The sequence below is a fragment of the Ursus americanus genome, chromosome 37 (genome assembly GCF_024610735.1).
Source record: "Ursus americanus isolate L20-20 chromosome 37, mUrsAme1.1.p, whole genome shotgun sequence".
In the NCBI taxonomy this organism is placed as follows: domain Eukaryota; kingdom Metazoa; phylum Chordata; class Mammalia; order Carnivora; family Ursidae; genus Ursus; species Ursus americanus.
Genome location: NC_142163.1, coordinates 8,566,921 through 8,586,288, shown reverse-complemented (window position 1 = coordinate 8,586,288; position 19,368 = coordinate 8,566,921).

Below are 19,368 nucleotides of genomic sequence, written 5' to 3'. Positions count from 1 at the left end.
GGTGACGCTGCCGCCTCTGACATGACTTGAGCTTGAGCCGAGAGTAGGACCTGCTGGCTTGCTTATTCACGGGCTCCAGCTCGGACTGCAGGGCCCCTAGAGCCTCGAGCGGGGACAGGGATGGACCCCGCCGTGCCTCTGGCTGTTCTTCCCCTTCCTGCTTCTCCTGCGCCTCTTCCTCCTTCTGGCCCTCCTCCCTGGCCTCCTCCTGCACAGCCACCTCCTCAGCCTCTTCAGCCTTCTCCCCTTTCTCAGGCTGCTCCCACTCCTCGGCCTCCTCTTCCTCAGCCACCTGCTCTTCACCATCTGCGTCCTCCTCCTTCTTAGCCTCCTCTTCCTTGGCTTCAGATGCTCCGTCCACAGAATCCTCCTCAGCCTTCTCCGCCTCCTCATGCTCTTTCTCCGTGGACTTCTCATTTCCCTCATCAGCTTCCTCCCCCACCTCCGTAACCTCTTGGAGGTATATCTCAGACTCTTCCGCAACAGCCCCCTCCTCAGTGTCCTCCTTCTCATCCTCAACAGCCTCCCCTTCCTCAGCCTCTTCAGGCCGTGCCACCACTTCAGCTTTCTCCTCTTCCTCAGACTTGACTGTGTCCTGAGACTCCACCGCAACTTTGGCTTCCTGCTCAGCCTCCTTGTCCTCCTTCTCCTCTGATTCCTCTACAGTGTGCTCCCCTCCAACCTCCTCTACACCAGGGTCCAGCGCTACCATGATATCCACCACCAGCACCAACTCGTCCCCGGGGCCGGCCTGCTCTCTGCCCTGCTGGGCCTCAGCACCCACCACATCCTCTGCGCCCAGCCCGGCGGCACCTAGGGCCTGCAGCGGCCCTGCCTCCCCCCAGGCGCCTGCCTGGGCGCGGGGCCCCGACGCCTCACGGCCCCCCTCCAGGACCAAGGTGGTGCAGGACGGCGGGGCAGCCCCGCCTTCCCCGGAGCCCGCCGAGCTCTCCATGTGGTCCTGGTCGCGAGGGAGCAGAGCCAGCAGCGGAGAGGAGCTGGAGGTGAGAGCACGTGGCTCCCGCAAATGGTCGGGCAGGTGGAGCTCTGGCGCCCCTAGTTGTCTGCGGGAGGCAGCGTCCTCCCAGAGGCCGTGGGCCGCTAAACGCATGCGCACAAGGGATAGCGGGCATGCTGTGACGCCCCAGGATGACGCTCTATCACGTAGGCGGCCTTGGTGGGAATGAGTCCTGAGCTAGCCCAGGACAAGGGAGAACCCCGCGTCCAATCAGGTAACGGCTGGGGGGCGTGCCCACGCAGGGCCCCGCCCCTCGCGCTGCAGGCACCACTCAGGGAGCCAGCTGCGGCGCCCCGCCTGCCGTCCCGCCGGGACACACCTCCACCTTCACCCCTCCCGCCGCTTCCTCCCGGGGGGCCCTCCGCCTGGTATTTGAAGCCAGGCAATGCCAGGCTGTCCCTCGCCTACCCGAATAGACTCCTCTAGGACTCAGGACACGGTACACACCCCCGAGAGCCCTGGACCAGTGTGTGTGGAAAGCGTCAGCCCATGCCCCGGAGAATCTAGGGCAATTCCAGGACACAGGTGCCCCGATGCTCTCTGCCAGGCCAGCGTGGGGGGAAAAGTGTGGCCACAGTTTGTTCCAGCCCATGTCCTTTGCTACTCAGGAGAAGAGTGACAAAGAGTGCTCTGTCCATCTGCGTGCCTGTGCTTTCTTCTTGCTCTCCTCTCCGTCTTCCTCTAAGTCTTTGGGTTCAGGTGCTCTTTCTCTGGCTCCTCACTGGCCACACGGTCTCTAGGGGAGAAGGACTTCAGGACAGAAGATGCATTCACCCCTCTGAGCAGCTCTTTTCCCTGGGCATAAAAGCCCTGTCCCCCTCTGTGACTGGCACCCAGTCAGGTGACCCTGGAAAAGGTCCCAAGCGGGGTCCCACAGCAGCACACTCACCCAACAACCACGCAAGCAGACACGCAGTGTGTTTGCCCTGGAGGACAGAGAAACTGACCCTTAGAGGAGCCACGAGCATAGAGCAAAGGGGACCCTGAAGAGGATGTCTGGGTGAACCCTGTTAAGAGGGTGGCAGGTGATGCCGTCTGCTGGCCTGGAGCCACCTGTCTGTCTGCTGTTAGGGAGGTCAGGCGGCAAGGAGCCGAGGACGGCACCCAGGACACACGTAGCAGGAATGCACACGCCTTTCCCACTAGACACAGAATGTCTTGTGCTGCATTGTGCCAACACTGCGAATGCCATGGGAAGGGGTTCCCGGCTCGCCTGGCCTGCAGAAGAGAACGTACCCTTCCTAGCCTTGGCCCGTCCAGGCCACCCGGGTCAGACCGTGAGCGGAATATCAGGCCGGGCCACCACGGCCCCGCGGCGGGCTCCCAGTCGTGGTGAGAGGACACCCAGAGTGTGCTTGTAAGCCGGCACAGTAAGCTTTGGGCAGTTGCTTTGGTGCCAATGCAAGCCAGTCTCTCCAGGCATGACTGAAAAGTAGGGCCTTCTTCCACACCCACTTAGTCCTCGGTGCCGGCAACGTAAGACTTACTCCCTGGCAGCTGATGCCTGCATCGAATCAACCCCACCTCATTCCGCGGCAGACAGGTCTTCCACGTGGCCGAGGCAGCACGGCGCCTTGCTCTGGGGGCACAGGGCATGTGGCTACCGTCCAGCCTTTCCTCTCCCTTTTATAGCTGGGAGGTCCTTCCCGAAAGCCCAGAGGAAGCCCAGAAGGTTCCAGGGAAAACAGGCATGGTGGGCTGGCCCTTTCTGGGGACTTCTAGGGCCTAAGGCATGCTGGCCGGTCCCGTGGGACCAGTGGGGTCCATGGGTCTTCAGCTCCACCTTGCGGACATGAAGAATCCTAGGGACCAGACCATGGGAGCTGCCAGGTTGCCCTGCAGCTTAGGAGTCAAGGAGCCGGGAAGACGTGTATGAGGGAACAGCCTTTCCAGTGGCTCAAGGGAAGCTCCCTGTGCCCACGGCACTGCGGCTCTCCAGCGCACTACTCTGTTCCTGAGGAGTGTATCGGGCTTCAGATCCCCACCACTGCCGCACAGTGGTGCCACCTAGTGCTGTTCCGGACATGGGGCCATGGGCCCAGCAGGGCTTCCAGAGCCCGAAGGCCAGAACCCTCCTCTACCTACAGCTAGCTGCTCCGACAAGCAGGAAGGAACAGAGTTCCCCAAAGACGAGAGGCCAAGAGTCCAAACAGGCTGAGCTGTCAGCATAGCAGCCCAGGGGCCACTGGGTCGCTCACACAGAGACCATTGATAGGCAACAGGAAGACAGAGCTGGGGCCCACGTTGCGAGGTCCAGTTGTGGCAGAGCTAGTGGGGAACGTCACCTGGGGAAGTGCGTCCTCGGGGGCGTGCTGGTGGTGGGAGCCAGCTCAGGGGTAGTGAGAGGTGTTGATTTGGGAAGCGCCTGTCGACTCAGGAGCAGCCAGCTAGGTGCCCCTCGGTGAGGCAGAGAACACGGGCCCTGAGGGTCCACCTCCTCTCCTTTCCCTCTTCTCCACCTGGTCCACAGGAGGCAGAGATGACCGCCCCAACCTGGAGCTCATCGGACACCAGGACGGCCCTTCGGCCAGGAGGAGCGCTCCCCTCAGGACTCTTTCCTCTGCAGAAACGTACTGCCAGTGGGGACTTACTTACTCTTTGGGACCCTTGGCCGACAGCGCAAATCAGGGCACAAGTTCTTAGCCCCTCTGTAGCACATGCTGAAACCTCACGGTGTTTCCCACAGCTGGGACCAGCCGTGCCAGCAGCACAGATGGGAGGTCGCTTGACATACGCCTGCCAGCTCCCACCCCTCCCTGCTCCCCTTGGCCCCTCTGCGTGTGGCATCCAGGGGCAGACACACCCCTGAATACCCAAGGAATGCCCACGACGTCTGTGTGTCAGGAGGGATGTGGCTGCAGTCAGCCACTGGCCCCTTTCTCCTCAGTCAGCAGAGCTAGAAACCCCGCAGTCCCTCTCCATCATCGAACAGGGCCTACAACCACACTGGGACAGGTGTGTGCTCATGCAGACACTTGAACACACAACACACACACACACACACACACACACACACACACATGCACGCCTGTGGGAGGGTGGTGCAGAGGGACAGGACGTGGGTTTGGAGGGACCGTGAGGGACCCTGAGGAACCGCCTCCTTAGTCCTCCAGGGACACGTGGTTTTGCGGTGATCCTGACTAGAGGAAGCATGCACGGGACGGCATCACAGCAATGCAGGGCACGCTTCCAGGAGAAAGGGTACAGGGAGAAGCTCTCCAAGCGGGGTGAACGGGGCGGTAGCAGAGCCACCGGGCCACGAGTGCCCCGCTCGGCACGCCCCTTCCCCTGCCCTGAAGAACACGGCTCCCATGTAGAGAGGTGTGCCCTTCCCGTCCTTCTCCCTGACCTGCCAAGCAAGAGCGGTGGTCTCTCCACAACCAAGCCCTGCGCTGCCCTGCCCCCGTGCCTTACAGCCCCCGCACACACGGAATCCCACAGACCAGGGCTGATCTCCTACTGGCCGTGTGCTGGGTCCCCCATACACATCCACACACAGACACATAGGGCTTCTGAACTTGTTTATGACTCGCCCGCCATCCCTGGCGATCTGGGTGCTGGACACCCTCTAGAGCTGGCCCTGAAGATCTGTTCCCCCACGTCTGTCCTGTGCGGGCAGAGCACCACGTAGACTCGTCCACCGTCTCTCACAACGCTGGACGCCTCCTCCACTGCTTCTCGTTGGTCCAACTCTGATGCTCTGCGGTGTCCACGTCCGCACAGCTGCCGTGCCCACGACACACACACACAAACACACGACACACGGACGCACAAGGGAGGTGTTCGTGACACTGCCTCATGCCGAGGATCGCTAAGGCGGCGGTGACCGAGGGCCCTGTCCTTGTGGGATCCCGCTTCCTCCTCCTCTAGGGCTTCACCACCCTCCTCCAGATGGCCTAGTACCATTGCCAAGAATGGCCGTGTGGCTCTGGGAGGCCACGGGGTGGTCCGTAACACGGAGGGACGTCGGAGCGTCTCGGGACAAGGGAGCCCCACTCGAAAAATTTGGCAGACTGTCCCCACCTGAAAAGCCAGCAGGAGAACTGAGGACCCGGCGGACGGCCATGGGTGAGTGTTCAGAGAAATGGGGTGGAGGAGCCTTGCTTCCCCCGAACGACCTGAGACTTTCTGGCTCACACCTGGCTCACCGGATGAACTTGCCCCAGTGGACACCCTGCCCTGGGTGTGTGCCCTGAGTTCCCTCGCCAGGGTCCCTACTCTCCCTCCAGCCGCTCCCTGGGTGATCCGGGGCCCAGGGTCCTCTGAGCCTCAGTTTCCAAACTGAGTCCCAAACCCGACTGTGCCCTGGCACCTCCCACACATATTTCAGGACGCAGTGGCCCGGCTACTCACCGACAGGTCCTCCTGTCTGCTCAGTGTCGTCGGCTGCCTCCCTGCCTCAGGTAGTACCGCAAGGGATTGCGCCACAGGTCCTCGATGATGATCTGGTAGGGGAAACCGCCCAGGTGAGCACGGGGCCCGGGCCCCCTTCCCAGGCTGCCCCCATTGCCATCACCAATGCTAATGAAGGCCTCAGCGACCCCACCTCGGCAATCTTGTTAGACCCTGGGCAGCTGGGGTCGCACAACCACTTGAAGAAGGTAAGGCTGGTGGAGTCGAGTCTTCGGCTGGGAGCTCCACGTTCTTCATCCCAGAACCACTGCACTGGAGTGGACCGAGTCGCCCTGTATCCTGCAGGAAGGGAAAATTCAGGGGAGGCTCTGCACTGCCTAGGACCCACACCCTGTCGCCCTCTCTCCCGCTCTCCTCTCAGCCTCTCTCCATCCTGTGCCGGCTCTGGCTTCCACTTGTGTCCCTGCACACTCCCTGCTCCTCCCGAGTGCCCACCTGCCCCCGCCGGCCCGCCCCCGGCACCCTCGAAGCTCTAGCCCACTCCTACCGGCAATGCTAAGGTGATACTCCTTAAGGATCACTTTGTTCTGGAAGTAGGGGTTGTTCCCAAAGAAACACATCAACCTGCTGTGGTCCTTGGGACGGCCCAGTTCCTCCACCTGCAACATAAAAGAAAGACGAGGGGAAGGGGACTTGTCCTCCACGGGTCCCGAGATGCTCCCTGCATCCTCCACTGAACAATACTACCGGGCCCTCCCTTGCCCAAATTCCACTCCCAGTGGTCCTACCCCCGACACCCACTCCCAGCGCTGACCTCCAAATCGGTCATGTAGCTGAGCACATCTTTGTCCTGGTCACCCGTCACGGCTGATATCTGGGGGTGATTCAGGATCTGCCTTGGGTCAAGGAGCCTCGCCTTCAGCGCTATGGAAGGAGAGCCAGGACCAACCCAGCCCTTCCCGGTGAGAGGAAGGGCCCCAAACAGGGCACGGGTAGAACCACCAGGCCCTGCTGCCCTCCCAAGCCACTCAGCTCCTGCGCTTTCATCACAGCTGCTCAATACCAGCAGGTGCCTTGGCTTCCGGTGCCTCCGAGAGGGTCTGCGCCCGGCAGGACAAGGTCAAGGGCCTGCCTGTTCTCCCTTCCACCGTCACCCTGGCCTGTGTGTTTGGCAGGCAGGCAGTGACTGCTTTGGGTGTCCAGATGTGGTCGGTCGCGCTCTCAGGGCCGTGTTTGCTTATGTGTTGGCCTGCGGGCCTGTGTGCTGGAGGGGCCTTCTGCGCCCACAAAGGGGCCACTCATCTCCCTTAGCCTGGCTGCACACCCACAGGGCAAAGGGAGGGCCCGTTAGGTTCAGCGAGAGAGGGAGGGAAGGGGGTTGGGTGGCAACGGGGGGGAAAGCAAAGGAGAGACAGAGACAGAGATACCCACACAGGAGGAAGGGACACAGAGGGAGGGCAGAGGGGAGCGAGGGAGAGGGTGGGACGCACATAGAGGGGAGAGACACGGAGGGAGCAAACGGGGGGTGGGGGGGCGCCTGGGCATGGGGCCGCAGCCTGGCTGTGTAGGGCCTGAGAAGACAGTTTGCAGCACCGCATACAGCGTGTCTGGGTTTCTGATGTATGGGGAAGTGTGGCGGCCTGCTGAATGACTCTGGAAGCCGCATGAGGACGCAGCAGTGGGTGGGCACTGTACTCTTTGGAAAAGAACACAGGCTCTGAAGGACAGGGAAGGGGGTGGCCTGCCTCTCAATGGGCATGCCCCACGCAGCCGGCAGGACGTTTCCTTCCAGGACCTGCCCCCTGAGCCAAGGGTGGAACTACACTAGACATGCAGGGTGTGGACATGTGCTCCATGACCCCTGGGAGAGTGTTGGGAGTGCTCTCTGCAGTCCCAGAGCATTTGCCAGCAGCTTCTGCTCAGACGTGGTCTCCACAAGCCTCAGCCCTTGCCTTCCCCCCACCTTCAAGGCCCACGCCCCTGTGCTGCGCCTTATAGGGACGGGGGACCCACTCCCACTGGGGGTGGAGAGGGGCCGGGGACCCTTTCCCCCAGCGCTCCTGCCCCTGGCAGAGCCTCTGCTGGTCCCTTCCTCCCAGTGGACCTCCACCGCAGACAAACCCAAGCCCAGCAGGAGAAAGGATACCGCCTGGGCCCAGAAGCCGGGGATGCGCTGGATGATGGCCCTTCTTCGAGCCAGGTGAGAACTCCGCTTCTGATTCATCCTGCGCTTGAGCCGCAAGTAGGCCCTGGTAGCTTGGGCATCCACAGAGCTGAGCGCGAACTGAACCATCTCCAGCGCGGCAAGTGGTGCGCCGGCTGGCTCGGGACCCAGCCCTGACTCCCCCTGCTGCAGCTGCTGCAGCTGCTCGTCCTGCTGTGCTTGCACCGCCTCCTGGTCTTCCTCGGCCACGACCTCCACCACCGCCATGATATCCTCCACCACCAGCACCAACTCGTCCCCGGGGCCGGCCTGCTCTCTGCCCTGCTGGGCCTCCGCACCCAGCACAGCCTCTGCGCCCATCCCCCCGGCACCTAGGGCCTGCAGCGGCCCCGCCTCACCCCAGGCGCCTGCCTGGGCGTAGGGCTCCGGCGCCTCACGGCCCCCCTCCAGGAACAAGGTGCTCCACGATGGCAGGGCAGCCCCGCCTTGCCCGGAGCCCGCCGCGCTCTCCATGTGGTGCTGGTGCTGAGGGAGCAGAGCCCGCAGCGGAGGGAAGGAGCTGGAGGAGCCAGCACCTGGCTCCCTCACGCGGCCGGCAGGTGGAGCTCTGGCGCCCCCAACTGGAGGCGGGAAGCAGAGGCCTCCAAGAGGCCGGAGGCTGGTGAAGGCATGCGCAGAAGAGCTAGGGACCAGATGGCCACGGGGCGACGGTGACGCGACGCCACGCATGCGGCCTTTGTGACACGGAGCCCTGAGTCACGCCCAGGCCGCTGGGCACGGAGCGTAGGGACAATGACAGGGCGGAGCGTGTGCCCGCCCAGACCCCCGCCCCTCGGCGCCCAAGGCACCAGCCAGGGAGCCGGCCTGTGTGCCTCCTCCTCCGGGGTGGCCTCCGCATCTGGAACCTGGTCTATTCCCGGCTATCACCTGCCAGGCCATGAGCCGGAGGTCCCTCATATCACACAGCCCGTGTTGCCTTTCCCGGCCGTCCAGGGGGACCAGGCTGCTGGCACTGGGGAATTCCAATGCAACGGCTCAAGAGGGTGACCCCCTGACCCCCGGAAGCCTCCCCCGGCCCTTTCTTAGTGACCCTGAAGGAAAGCCCTGGAGCCATTACCTGGTGCTCCAACCACCGCCAGATCGCTGTGCCCATGGCCTTCCCGCATTTACCCGAACGGTGGCGAAGGGTGTCAGGGGGCCGCCCACCAGGATCCAGGATGCAGGGGCTGCCTCCCTCACCCCCCTCCGCGCCCGGACTCTCCTCAAAAGAGAGGAAACACACACACATAAGTGGCCTCAAATTAGCAAAGAGCCAAGGTCCCTGGCCACCCCACGGTGCCTACAGAGCTACTAACACAGCCCCAGGGAGGTCCGGGATTCGGACTCGGTGGCATGCCAATGGGCAGGCCATGTAGCCTACACAGTGACTCGGGGTAGTCTTTCATCAAAGCCGCTGGTAGGACTTGCTCCCGCTGTACTTTCCTCTGCCACACCCTTCTCTGTCTGGCTCTCTTCCCATCTTTGCTTTCTCCTTCCTTGGGTGACTCTCGTGTCCTCCTTCCCTCCTGCTCTAACTGCCAAGGATGTCAGAGCTCCAGCAGAATGGTCCACGGAGCCTGCTTTTATCCACCTTCCTGAGGAGCTGAGGCTGCTGGGCCGCTCCACTGCCTTTGGTCCCCCCACTGGCTGCATGTTCCTGCTGTGTCTGTCACCGAGTGGACTACCCGCCTGCGAGGGGATATGGCAGCGAGCATTGGCAGCACACGTGCCCTTTCTCCGGTACTCACCAGGTCCTTCGAGACAGTCCCACGCCTCATGGCGGTCCCCACCTTGGGTGAACATTGAGGTGCCCGAGGGACACCGCCTAAAGTGCCAGGAAGGCCCCGTGGGTGATGCCAAGGCCGCGAGGGTTAGTGTTGCATTGTGGGAGGGCCTCATTTAAAAGGAATGGGTCTGGGCGCCTGGAGGATTTCAACCGGAAAGGGGCAGGAGGGTCCCCCTTGGGGTAAAGTGCAGGGCTTTTGGCGGTAGCACGTTTCAGTGTTTCAAAATCTGCTTGTCGACGCAAACGAGGAAGGGAGCAAAACCAAAGGCCATATGGCGGGAGAAGCAAAATTTTCTACCACCGTCCCTGAGACAGCCCAGACGTTGGAGTTACCACTACAGTCCTAAGTACACTAGCTCTTGTCATGTTGCTCCAGCCCCTGAAGGAAGCTCCTGAGGCAATACTGCACCAGAAGCAGCACAGCCGTGGAAATGGAGAAGGCTGGGGGCTCCAGGTGATGGGAGACGGGGAAGAGAGCAAGAGGGGGGAGAGAGGGAGAGTAGGACTGAGGAGGGAGGAAAAGGGAGGGAGGGGAAGGAAGAGAGAGGAGGGAGAGAGGAGGGAGAGGGACACAGAAGGGAGAGGGGGAGGAGAGGGAGAGGGTGAAGAGAGGGAAAGGAGGGGAGAAGTAGAGGAGGAGGGAGGGGGAAGAAGAGAGAGGAGGGAGAGAGGAGGGAGAGGGACACAGAAGGGTGAGGGAGAGAGGAGGGAGAGGGAGAGGAGGGATGGAGAGGAGAAGAGAGGGAAAGGGAGAGGGAGAGAGGAGGGAGAGACTCTGCAGGGAGAGAGGAAGGGAGAGAGGGAGAGGGAGGGAGAGGGGTCAGCTCATGCTGACCACCAGCAGGCACAAATTGGGAATGCCAGGAAGAGGTGGGAGAGAGGAAGAGGCAGCCAGTGCATGAGGACCTAAGGTGATAAAGCTTTGCCACTTTGCGGACAATGCTGACTCTGCACATCCAAGGAGCCCAATGCAGTCCTAGTGGAAGGAAGGATCCAAAGGGATGCCCAGGCCAATGGGCTCTTGTCTTTGGTGCAAAGGCAAGGACAGGCCTCTCGGCAGCCCACAGAGGCGGGACTGACCCATCACACCCCGGGGTTCCTCAGTGGGAGGAAGAGCCAGCTTCCCCTTAGGATGGACGGTGGCCAGAAGGCAGTGGGTGATAACCTTCAACACGTTCAGGGAAAAAGAGTGTAACGTAAAGGTTATGGTCGCCAAGGACGCCCGAGAAAATATGCACCAGGCATCAGGAGAAGGAGTGAGAGGATGAGCCTAGGGTGGTAGGGAGAGGGCCGTGGGGTGGCGGTGGGGGTGTGTGGCTCTAACATAAGCAGAGTCCTACCCGCTGAAAGGAAGCCGGTCACTAGACCCTTAAGTCAAACGGCTAGCCTGAGATACAAGGCATCCCCGTAAAGTACTCGCAGAGGAAACAGGAGAGCAGGATTTGCCTATGGAACCACGCTGCGTTGCCTGTGTGGCCTGAAGGACAAGTGCATCCAAGCAGGGGCACGTGTAGGATCGTCGGCTCAGCATGCACAGAGCTGGGTCTTGTAAGCTGTGGGAACGTGAAGTGGAGGCACGACACCCAGCCGGGAGCAGGCCCCTCGCCCACTACGTCAACCAAGTCCACCTATGGGCAAACCTGGGTTCCCCCAGGCTGGGGTGTTCCCTGCAACTGTGAGTGGGGAGGGTCCCCAAGAAGGGGCGTTCAGCGTAGAATCGGTAAAGCACTGTCTACCGTGGAGGAAGCCAGCCCCTTCCCAGAAGGAAGCCTACGGGTGGGAGCACCCATGTGTAGGAAGCTAACAGAGCAGGAGGCGGGCAAGCAACCCCAGGGTAGAGCAGTGATGACGGGGTGAACAGGGTCGGGGAGGGCTCAAGGGTGTGAACACTGAGTTCCGCCAGGCGCAGGAGTTCTACCGACCCAAGGTGCCCCGGGCCTGCAGGTGGCAATATTGGCTGCGTCCGTAGCGTTGGGATCAGCCAAGCGTTTGCGGAGGAATTTCAGAACGAAGGGGCAGGAAGGACCTCTTGGAGGTCCCCGCATGTCCCTGACGGTGCCTTGGGTACCTCGCTCACGCACAAGGTCTCGGAGGCCTAGCGGAGCTCGATCCAGTGGTGCCAGAGATGTCCGCCTGTCTCCCAGACACACGAAACGGACAGCAAAGGAGGACGTAACGCAGGAATTGAGGATGGAAAGGGGCATGGGTTACACAGAAACCAAGTACCACAGTGGCGGACATCAGTCGGTCCTGCTCAGGAGCAGGCTACGCGGCAACACAGCAAGATTGGGAGGGCAGCAGGACGTTCTGCCTTTGAAAACCTGCCCACATCAACGCACTGTGCAAGAGACTGAGGCCACAAAGTAGTTGAAAGCGGGAAAAGGGAGAACGATGAGTGACCTTCGGCCCTAAGCGGGGCGGCTGAGGACCCTTTGGTGAGCCCCTCGCTGCCCGGCAGGAGGAGCTTGGCCCTTCCTCTGTTTCCAAGGAGGCGTCACTGCGCCACCCTACGGTACAGGAAGTGAAGGACTTCTTGGGACTCACCAAAGATTCCTAACGCGCCCCCGTCGGAGGAGGAGAGGATTCTGACCCCGAAATGGATGAAACGGGGTCCGATTCACAGGTGGACAGACTCAGAGACAGGAACCCTTACGCCAACCCATTGGCAGGCCAACGGCCCGGCCGCTGTAGCCAAGCAGAGACTCGCAAAGCCCAAAGCACTCCTAGAGGCACAGCTGTGCCTATCTGGGCTCAGCACGGATGCGAGATGGGAGACCTGACGGCACAGGCACAGCCGGGCCAAGACACGCCAAGGCATGTTCGGGAAGACAGACTAACACGGGCAAAGAGGGACGCTTTACACAGACAAGAACACGAAGATCCAGAAGGGCCAGGGACACACAAGTGGTTCAGAGCCATGGAACCAGAACGCTAGTGAACTCCTGATGTGGTCCTCTCCGATGAGACAGCAGTCTGGGATCCAGGACTGTGGGTCCCTCAGTGCCCGGGTTCTCGGTCATGCCGTGTCGTGGAAAGGAGATGTAGTCCAGAAGAGGAGTGGTGGGCAGCAGGGCAAAGTTTATTCAGCAAGTGTACAGAGCTCCCCCAAAGGGTTGCTGCGTTCCTGTTCAAGTTTAGGGGGTTTGGGGCGCCTGGGTGGCTAGACGCTTAAGCGTCTGCCTTCGGCTCAGGTCCTGCAGCCAGGCTCCTGGGATCGAGCCCCGCTTCGGGCTCCCTGCTCGACGGGAAACCTGCCTCTCCCTCTCCCTCGGCTGTTTCCCTGCTTGTGCTCTCTCTCTCTCTGTCTCTCTCTCTCTCTCTGTCAGATAAATAAATAAATGAATAAATAAATAAATAAATAAATAAATAAATAAATAAATAAATAAATAAATTTAAATAAAATAAAGTTTCAGGATCTTGGAAGCCATGGTAATGTACAAAACAAAAGTTTAGGGAGCTGGATAAGCTCTTTCAAACCTGGAGTGTGGGGCCCTGTGGAATCCCTGATAAGGTGTTGCAATCACGGCTTTGATCCTGCCCCTGTCTACCTATGGGGTTATTGTTCACGTGTGGAAGGGTCTTGTGGGCTGACACCTGGAGACTAACTGTCTCAGCTTGTGACAGGGACCAGTGATTCGTGCCTCTTGGTGGTGCTTACCTTGTGGGGTCTTCAGCGGAGAGAGGGCCTTGGGCAAACGCCTTAAGCCCATGTGGAAACAGGGATCTCAGCACCACAGTGGTCATGGGACAGACAGCACACCGCTGCGTGGACTGGGCCTTGCCAGTCCTGAGGAACCATACCACCCCTCCCGCACGCCTCCGCCTCTTTGTCGTCTGGGGGAGCCCAAACGAGGGCCCTAGGGAGTCAGGGCACTAGAGATGCCCGCAGAGCGTGGCTGTGTGAGCTTGTGTGTGCCAGGACATGTGAGGGAGTGGAGTGTGTGTGGGGGTGGGTGACTGAGGGTGCACCTGAGTGAGTGTGTGTGTCAGCTTGTGGGTGCGGCTGTTTGAGTGTGTGTGTGAGGACGCAGTGTCTGTGCACCACTGTGTGTGAGTGTGCGTGTGTGTGTGTCCCCCTGCAATGTCTCCTTTCTCCTGGGCCCTTGTGCCGGGACGAGAGGGTCATGTTTCCTACCCTCCCAGCTCCCTCTGTCCCCTCTCCCACAGTCCCTCCATACAGCCTGGCCCTCACTCCTTAACGTGGTTGCTGGTCCTCAGAACCTGACTGTGTCAGCAGGAGGCTGTGTGCGTTCCTAGACCTGGGGAGAGCAGTGGCACTGGGTTCGACAGAGTCATGGACCTTGAGTCCTCCCCCCATGGAATGTGCGGTGGGTGTGTCTGAGGCCATCCACCAGGGAGCATCCCTGGAGGCCACCATCGGCGTCCACCTAACCTGGCTACTGGACGTGTTTGTCCCTGGCTCGTTATTCCCTTTCCTTGAACTCCCTCATTTCCCCAGGGAAGAGATGAGCCCCGGTTGGCTGGCCTTTCGATCAGGTCTTCTCCCTGCCCAGCCCCACTGGGCCTGGGGGAACGGTACCTCTGCCCCCTAGGATGCAGTCCCAGACCATGCGTGTCCTAGCCCTGTGGGCAAGCCTACAGGACAGGCCGATCCACAGACTGGGGAAGCCCAGGCGCAGAAGGAAAACACCGACATGCAGCCGCTGTGTTCAGTCAGTCCGCTGGAGCCCCTTCCAGGAGGAAGAGTGCGTGTGCCAGAGCACACAGACACACACACACACACACACACACACACACAGAAACACACTTGACGTTGTTTATTTACATTTCGATATTTCTCCAGGGCTCCCGGGGCCTCAACAGGCCTTGTTTCACCCCGGCACCTGTCTTCAGTTATTTCCTGCAGAGAGGAAGCGGGTTGACCCTTCGGCTCCTTCTGAAGTTTCCGGACTGCTTTCCGTCAAGTGCGATGGTCCTCATCCTCATTTCAACATCATGAAGCTCCCTAGACGAGATGGCACACACACACACACACACACACACGCACACGCACAAGCACGCACGCGGGGACACACGTGCACACGGACACAGGAGGACAGCAGTGGGTATCTTCACTGGGCCATACTTAAGGTTGCTTGAGGGTTTCAAGGTTCTCGTCGGGAATGGCGTTCATTCTCCCCTGGCCAAGCCCCTGCCCCCGACTGTGATCGCTTTATGTTTCCTCCAGCCACGTATGAACGAGCGTGCTCCTTCATGACTGCCCGCGGGCCAGTGGGCTTGGCAAAGGAGATGCCTCCGGAATTTAAGGGGACAACTGTGGTGATCAACACAGAGAAGGGACGGGAAGGCGGGGTGCGGCTTTGCACCAGGACACCCAGACATTTGGGCCAAGGGTGCCTCTGGTCACCCTTGTAATGCGCTGCTCGCAGACCTGAGGCTGCGGTTCACGGGCCACAGAATGACAGTTGCCGCAAGTGCAGCCGCTGAGCCGGCTTTGCTTCTCCGGCTCTGCTCCGTGACGCTGCGTGGCCTCGCCTGCCTCAAGCTTCCCCAGGCACAACCCGTTTGGCACTGCACCTCCCCACGTTCCATGTCAGGGTGACGTGCTTTGTCCCGGGGTCGCTGTCTCGGAGTGTTCCTGTGAACCTCAGTGTCTCCCATTGAGTAGCCCAGGGCCCAGGGATCCCGACAGCACACGTCTCGGCGCCCACGCCCTGGGCTCCTCACCTGTCGTCCTCTCAGTTCCCTCTCCTGCTGCCTTCTTGCTCACATAATACTGCAGGGGATTGGGCCACAGGTCGTCCATGAGGATCTGGCAGGAGAAACGGGGGCGGGGCTCAGGTGTCCATCCCAAGCAGCTGGAGAAGCCAGCAAGGTCATTTACGCTGTGTGTCACAGGGCCCCACCTCAGCTATCCTGCTAGCCCCGGCAAAGCTGTGGTCAGAGAACCAGTTGAAGAAGTTAAGGCTGCTGTTGTGGTGCCTGCGGCTGTGGGCCTCTCGTTCGAAATCCTGGTGCCACTGGATGGGAGGGGAATGAGATGGCCCGTACCCTGCAGGAAGACGAGTGTGTGAGAGGGTGCTGGGTAATGAGTCGGGGAAGGCAACCCGCCCTCCTCCACCTGCCACCGCCCATCCAGACAGCGGCCTCTTACCAGCAGCGCTGACGACATACTCCTTCACAACCACTTCATTCCGGAAGTAGGAGTTCTTGCGAAAGAAGAGCAGGATCTGGCGGCACTCACGGGGAAACCGCAGTTCCTCCACCTGCCCGGCGGGAAAGTGGGGCAGAGGCGTGAAAGCTCTGTCCAGCAGACCTTGACCCTCCTGACTTGGGGGAGGACTCACTTTGGCCACCCTCTCCTCTCCTGTCCCCCACCCCGGCCTCAGTCTCCCGGGCCAGACCTTCAAATCCGTCAGGTAGCCAAGTATGCCTTCATCTTGCTCACTGATCATGGCTGACATCTGCGGGTGGTTCACAAACTGCTTTCGGTCAAGGAGCTCCGAGGGCTGGAGATGAAAGAGCTACAGCAACAGAGCGAGTCTGGACAGCAACCGGGCACTGTCTCCCCTCTCCGCCGCGGGGTCCCACTGCCTCCGCCCCGGCTGCCTCAAGGACCACGGCGCCCCGTGGTGCTACATATCTCAGCAGGGACACAGGCAGCTGGCATCCTGAGAGACACCCCTCCCGCCCCACACCCCCTCCACAGCTCATCCTCCTGTGCTGATGGCTAGGCAGAACTAGCGCGTTCCCGGACAGCACACATTCCTGCCTCAGGCTGACCGGGTGGGCTCTCACCACCCCTTGCCTGCAGCATTCTACCCAGGGGAACCCGTGCTTGGTGTGAATGTGTTTTGGGTGAAGAGACCCTGCTGCTATTCCTGACTCTGACCCGAACCAGTGCTCCTAGACGCCCAGCGGAGTTTCAGTGCCTCGTGCGACACCCAGAGCACCCTGCGGCCCCCACGCCCAATCGGAACCAGGATTTCCAGGCTGTCTTGATCCCCACGGCATGAGCGTGTCCTCTGCAATGCTGCGGGGCGTGAGGGGGGTTCCCCCCCATGATGCATGTTGATAGTCAACAGCCCCCTCCCTCTCGTTCCTCATGCACTGGCCCAGATACATCATAATCCCTCAGTGACAGCATGAAGGATACAGCCTTGGCCCAGAAGCCAGGGATGCCCCGGATAATGGCGCTTCGGTGTTCCAGGTGACGCTGCCGCCTCTGACATGACTTGAGCTTGAGCCGAGAGTAGGACCTGCTGGCTTGCTTATTCACGGGCTCCAGCTCGGACTGCAGGGCCCCTAGAGCCTCGAGCGGGGACAGGGATGGACCCCGCCGTGCCTCTGGCTGTTCTTCCCCTTCCTGCTTCTCCTGCGCCTCTTCCTCCTTCTGGCCCTCCTCCCTGGCCTCCTCCTGCACAGCCACCTCCTCAGCCTCTTCAGCCTTCTCCCCTTCCTCAGGCTGCTCCCACTCCTCGGCCTCCTCTTCCTCAGCCACCTGCTCTTCACCATCTGCGTCCTCCTCCTTCTTAGCCTCCTCCTCCTTGGCCTCAGATGCTCCGTCCACAGAATCCTCCTCAGCCTTCTCCGCCTCCTCATGCTCTTTCTCCGTGGACTTCTCATTTCCCTCATCAGCTTCCTCCCCCACCTCCGTAACCTCTTGGAGGTATATCTCAGACTCTTCCGCAACAGCCCCCTCCTCAGTGTCCTCCTTCTCATCCTCAACAGCCTCCCCTTCCTCAGCCTCTTCAGGCCGTGCCACCACTTCAGCTTTCTCCTCTTCCTCAGACTTGACTGTGTCCTGACACTCCACCGCAACTTTGGCTTCCTGCTCAGCCTCCTTGTCCTCCCCCTCCTCTGATTCCTCTACAGTGTGCTCCCCTCCAACCTCCTCTACACCAGGGTCCAGCGCTACCATGATATCCACCACCAGCACCAACTCGTCCCCGGGGCCGGCCTGCTCTCTGCCCTGCTGGGCCTCAGCACCCAGCACATCCTCTGCGCCCAGCCCGGCGGCACCTAGGGCCTGCAGTGGCCCTGCCTCCCCCCAGGCGCCTGCCTGGGCGCTGGGCTCCGACGCCTCACGGCCCCGCTCCAGGACCAAGGTGGTGCAGGACGGCGGGGCAGCCCCGCCTTCCCCGGAGCCCGCCGAGCTCTCCATGTGGTCCTGGTCGCGAGGGAGCAGAGCCAGCAGCGGAGAGGAGCTGGAGGTGAGAGCACGTGGCTCCCGCAAATGGTCGGGCAGGTGGAGCTCTGGCGCCCCTAGTCGTCTGCGGGAGGCAGCGTCCTCCCAGAGGCCGTGGGCCACTGAACGCATGCGCACAAGGGATAGCGGGCATGCTGTGTCGCCCCAGGATGACGCTGTATCACGTATGCGGCCTTGGTGGGAATGAGTCCTGAGCTAGCCCAGGACAAGGGAGAACCCCGCGTCCAATCAGGTAACGGCTGGTGGGCGTGCCCACGCAGGGCCCCGCCCCTCGCGCTGCAGGCACCACTCAGGGAGCCAGCTGCGGCGCCCCGCCTGCCGTCCCGCCGGGACACACCTCCACCTTCACCCCTCCCGCCGCTTCCTCCCGGGGGGCCCTCCGCCTGGTATTTGAAGCCAGGCAATGCCAGGCTGTCCCTCGCCTACCCGAATAGACTCCTCTAGGACTCAGGACACGGTACACACCCCCGAGAGCCCTGGACCAGTGTGTGTGGAAAGCGTCAGCCCATGCCCCGGAGAATCTAGGGCAATTCCAGGACACAGGTGCCCCGATGCTCTCTGCCAGGCCAGCGTGGGGGGAAAGTGTGGCCACAGTTTGTTCCAGCCCATGTCCTTTGCTACTCAGGAGAAGAGTGACAAAGAGTGCTCTGTCCATCTGCGTGCCTGTGCTTTCTTCTTGCTCTCCTCTCCGTCTTCCTCTAAATCTTTGGGTTCAGGTGCTCTTTCTCTGGCCCCTCACTGGCCACACGGTCTCTAGGGGAGAAGGACTTCAGGACAGAAGATGCATTCACCCCTCTGAGCAGCTCTTTTCCCTGGGCATAAAAGCCCTGTCCCCCTCTGTGACTGGCACCCAGTCAGGTGACCCTGGAAAAGGTCCCAAGCGGGGTCCCACAGCAGCACACTCACCCAACAACCACGCAAGCAGACACGCAGTGTGTTTGCCCTGGAGGACAGAGAAACTGACCCTTAGAGGAGCCACGAGCATAGAGCAAAGGGGACCCTGAAGAGGATGTCTGGGTGAACCCTGTTAAGAGGGTGGCAGGTGATGACGTCTGCTGGCCTGGAGCCACCTGTCTGTCTGCTGTTAGGGAGGTCAGGCGGCAAGGAGCCGAGGACGGCACCCAGGACACACGTAGCAGGAATGCACACGCCTTTCCCACTAGACACAGAATGTCTTGTGCTGCATTGTGCCAACACTGCGAATGCCATGGGAAGGGGTTCCCGGCTCGCCTGGCCTGCAGAAGAGAACGTACCCTTCCTAGCCTTGGCCCGTCCAGGCCACCCGGGTCAGACCGTGAGCGGAATATCAGGCCGGGCCACCACGGCCCCGCGGCGGGCTCCCAGTCGTGGTGAGAGGACACCCAGAGTGTGCTTGTAAGCCGGCACAGTAAGCTTTGGGCAGTTGCTTTGGTGCCAATGCAAGCCAGTCTCTCCAGGCATGACTGAAAAGTAGGGCCTTCTTCCACACCCACTTAGTCCTCGGTGCCGGCAACGTAAGACTTACTCCCTGGCAGCTGATGCCTGCATCCAATCAACCCCACCTCATTCCGCGGCAGACAGGTCTTCCACGTGGCCGAGGCAGCACGGCGCCTTGCTCTGGGGGCCCAGGGCATGTGGCTACCGTCCAGCCTTTCCTCTCCCTTTTATAGCTGGGAGGTCCTTCCCGAAAGCCCAGAGGAAGCCCAGAAGGTTCCAGGGAAAACAGGCATGGTGGGCTGGCCCTTTCTGGGGACTTCTAGGGCCTAAGGCATGCTGGCCGGTCCCGTGGGACCAGTGGGGTCCATGGGTCTTCAGCTCCACCTTGCGGACATGAAGAATCCTAGGGACCAGACCATGGG